At 40.0% G+C, this 4,589-nt stretch overlaps 1 non-coding gene across 1 annotated transcript; it reads right to left on the minus strand.

Moving 5' to 3' along the window:
* Positions 1-4,016: 4,016 nt before the first annotated feature.
* TRNAS-CGA (transfer RNA serine (anticodon CGA)) lies at positions 4,017-4,090 on the minus strand. The gene has a single exon. It is a non-coding gene; the product is annotated as a tRNA-Ser (tRNA).
* Positions 4,091-4,589: the final 499 nt, after the last annotated feature.

The following is a 4,589-nucleotide window of genomic DNA, read 5'->3' on the forward strand; positions in this document are numbered from 1 at the left end:
CCCTGCAATGAATGGTGTGAAAACGTTCCTCATAGGGTCGGTTGATGCATGCATTTCAGTGGGCTTGGTAGACTGATATGTAATAGCATCTTCTGGCTCGGTGAGGAAAGCAACGGGAAACTACCTCACCCCTCATTTCTCTAGTACGCCTCTTCAGTGATGCCTAGGCCATCTATGACAGCTGATGGCAGAGCTGTTGAGGATCCAACCAGCTTTAGGGCTGAAGACTGAACACACACATGGTAGACGTGAGGTTTAAGAGAATGAATGTTGTTGAAACTAATAAAACCAAACCCACAGCACTTAACGCCCTTGAAAGGGCCTTGGCCTGCCCAGTGATCGCCCCTCAGCCCGAAGGCCTGCAGATTACGAGGGGTCGTGCAGTCAGCACGACGGATCCTCTCGGCCGTTATTTTGGGCCGCCATCTCACCGCCAGATAGCTCCTCAATTCTAATCATGTAGGCTGAGTGGACCGCGAACCAGCCATCATGTCGACAGAAAAATCTATGACCTGGCCGGGAATCGAACCCGGGGCCTCCGGGATAGAGGCAGGCACACTACCCCTTATACCACGGGGCTGGCTGCTGAAACTAATATCCTAGATAAATCGGACGCGACGACAAAGAAAGGGAGATTATAGTGGAAAGTACTTAACGCTAGGTCTGTTACAAAAATAGTTGTAAATGTAGTATAATATTTTCTTAAATTGTGCACCATTGTATTTTCAATATTGAGTAATGTCCCCTGTGTTATAACTTTTGTAATATACTGTGGCTTTCTTTGGCCCCATAATAGAGATAAATCTAGAGAATGCTTGCAGAGAAGAATTAAATGGTCTAGCATAATATATCTAGTGATATAAAGAATGAGAACGAGTAATATTCATAATATATACGGCCATTAAAGTTTAGAAGGCAATGCTTATCAGAAGATTTCCCATTTTTCCCCAAGCAGACATGAAATCCAATAAAAGGGTTCCTTTGTGATCCAATATGCAGCTAATCGGTTAATACTCAATAGGTATTTTGGAAGGTTATCTGGGGAATAAAAAATGTATAAGATATTTGCTAAATGATGGATAGGTATTTTGGAAGGATTTTTGAGGAATGAAAAATGTATAAGATATTTGCTAAATAATCAATAGGTATTTTGGAAGGCTTTTATGAGGAACGAAATGATGATATTTTCCAATTATGTTGGGAACAATGCCGAAAAGGGTGGAAAGAGAACAAGATATTTTAAATATATTTTGAGAATTATAAGAATAGGAGTAAAAAACTATTTTCTTTATAGGCATATTAACCCACCATGCATCTTTTAGAAAGTATTGTTAGCCAAATGACAACGACCCAAACCATTCTTTTCACATCTGCGAAAAACGAATTCTTTTCCCGAGAGGTCACAAAATCTCCTACGCATTGACTTGTCCTATGTGACCATTATCCCATTTCTTTATTGCACTAGACAAAAGTACTATGAGACGAGTTAGAGCAGAGTACCCGAAAAACATCAGTCTTGATCAGACGGGTTTGTGGCCATACGTCAACAAGTGTAGGAACGTTTACTGCTTGGATTAATGTGCATTGTATTCGTCGTATGTTAACAATATGGAGAAAATCAATGCTATAACGATTGACTATTCTACCTTCAACTGAAATTCACTATTTGAATGGGAGTTTTGAACACATTATGTTCGTATTACTTTTCAGTTCCATGAGCACTGACAATTTTAACTCCATTTAATAATTTGTTCTATATCTCTGTACTTAATTTATATAAATCCTGTTGCTACCTCTTGATAGATGCAGTACTTTACATCTGGCTTTCGGCACATGACAGAGAAACTGTAGCTTCCACCAAAGTCTCAGTCCCATTCATGATAGTGGCCGTATGGAAGCTGAGTAGATATTGATGGTGTTGGGTAGTGTTACTTGGGAACATGACTTGTACATTTCAATGTTATGCAATGTTTTGCTCATAGGGGTGGTTGTGCTTCGATAAGGCTGTCTGACCCAGTGGAAAAAAATGGTAAACAGGCTCAATTGCACGACTCATTATGGCACCGCCATTCATTCTTACCGATTCCCTGTAACCACTTACACCTCCGTGCTGCCACTTGAGGATCAAACCAGCTTCCGGGCTGAAGAACTAGCAGAAGGACCTAGGGAAGGTTTTCATTCCCTTCCCCGAAGGGCAGGGGCGGGTCAACTAGAAGGTGACGCCTTCTTTCTGGCCAGAACTAGCAGACAGTCAAATTTCACTTCATTGTGTGGCGGCGTCTTACTTATGAAGGGTATTCTATATCTACAACAGCACAAAAGCTTAAAATGACTAGCATATGCAACTACATCTGGTTCATTTATTACTCCTGGTAGTAGAACACTTTTTTAGATGTAACTTGACCATAAATATTTATCTCTTCAGTCAAAAATCACAAGGAATTGTATCAAATGGACCCGATCCGCAGACCTAATACATTTCACAACGACATAATAGCAACTTAAATCATAACGCGCCGTAAAATATAATATTCTACACAAGCCTACGCACAAAATTCCCCTTCCCGAACGATATATCTTTTCATTTAATTATTTGTATAATTGTATTCCTTAATTGTTACTCATAAAACTCAAGCTGTTTCGTGCAACTTTAAGCTATTTCTCTAAGGAGTCGACGCAAAGAATTGTTATGTGGACAATTCAGTTCGCGACAGTACATTCCCTAAAGAACGGTGTATAAAAGAGAAGAGAAAAATCATTTTGCATTCCGCCCATGATTTGCTTTATGTATTCACGGCCAGGCTTCTTTTAGCGTGCCATAAAAGGCTCCTTGGGGAACTGAGCGACGGCTGGGACAAGAGTGATTAAAAATGCGGTGGTGGCGTTCTCGCGAACAGTCCGTCTCACTTCCATCGCAATTCAATTAAGACGGGGGACTAGACGGTACACAAGGAGGGATGCTTCACTTAACTCACTGTGGGCGGACACAACTACAGTTTCATAAACAAATTTACAGGGTAGAAGGAAGAACGATGCTCTTCATATATATTCATATTCCTGCATCTGTACGTTGGATTTTGTTCACAGACATATAATACGCAAGTATAAATCTTTCAGTAAAGAAATATTTATGCTCTTAAATTGTATAACGGCTGTTAATAAACTTTCTGATAAGTACTTTAATGGGGAAGTACAACCCCATGGACAAAAATATCCACTTATTTATTTTTATTTTCCTGTTTAATCTGGTAAAAAAAAAAAAACCTCATATTACCTCTATTACTTCAAAGTATATATTTGTACAGGTTCGCATATGTCACTTGCTACCTTCCTCTCTGTCAGATGTCCGTTTCCCATTTTCTTTAACTTGCATTTTTAAGCACTGAACACGATATTTTACGTAATTCAAAACTTTTGAAGTGATTTCATAAAAATATTTATAAAACCGAACCAAACCCCATAGCACTACAGCCCTTGAGAGGCCTTTGCCTACCAAGCGACCGCTGCTCTGCCCGAAGACCTGCAGATTATGAGGTGTCGTGTGGTCAGCTGACAAATCCTCTCGGCCGTTATTCTTGGCTTTCTAGACCGGAGCCGCTATCTCACTGTCAGATGGCCCCTCAATTGTATTCACGTAGGCTGAGTGGACCTCGAACCAGCCCTCAGGTCCAGGTAAAAATCCCTAACCTGGCCGGGAATCGAACCCAGGGCCTCCGGGTAAGAGGCAGCCACGCTATCCCTACACCATCGGTCCGGCTAAAATGTTCATGGTAATGTATTTTCTTTATGAACAAACTGCTCTAGACCCTTTGGATTTGATACCAGTAATTTAACTTTTAAAATATTTATTAGTAGTGTAAAATTTAGCGAAATTAATATAAAATGTAACGAATAAGACAAATATTGCTTTTCTGAAGGAATATGTTGTCGAAATCGACTTTCAACCTATTAGGTCGTGTTACGTACATTTAGTACGTGTTGAAGAGATATTAAGTACAGAACAAAATTGGCCAACCAGACACCAGTGGGATCCGAACCCACGACCTCCCGATTTCGCGTCGGTTGCTCTACCAATTGAGCTATGGTGGCCTAGGCCATCTTTGTTCTGTTGGAAAGGATCTGAGCTACAGGTCTGGTACTACTACCATCACACTGTGGAGTGCGTTTAAGTTGCCCGTTGAGGGCCAAGTCAATGAATATTGAATTTTCACGACCGCATTGTAATAGAAACCGACTTTCAACCTATTAGGTCGTGTTACGTACATTTAGTACGTTTTGAAGAGATATTAAGTACAGAACAAAATTGGCCAACCAGAACAAAATTGGCCAACCAATTGGTGTCTGGTTGGCCAATTTTGTTCTGTACTTAATATCTCTTCAACACGTACTAAATGTACGTTACACGACCTAATAGGTTGAAAGTCGGTTTCGATTACAATGCGGTCGTGAAAATTCAATATTCATTGAATATGTTGTATCTAACAATAAGAATATTCGTATAATAACCTAACTCGAACCTGATGAGTACCAACGGATTGAAAAACAATATATTAGTAACATATCTACTGTAAGATATGAACATTCCACTG

Source organism: Anabrus simplex, chromosome 2, assembly GCF_040414725.1.
Source record: "Anabrus simplex isolate iqAnaSimp1 chromosome 2, ASM4041472v1, whole genome shotgun sequence".
NCBI classification, from domain to species: Eukaryota; Metazoa; Arthropoda; class Insecta; order Orthoptera; family Tettigoniidae; genus Anabrus; species Anabrus simplex.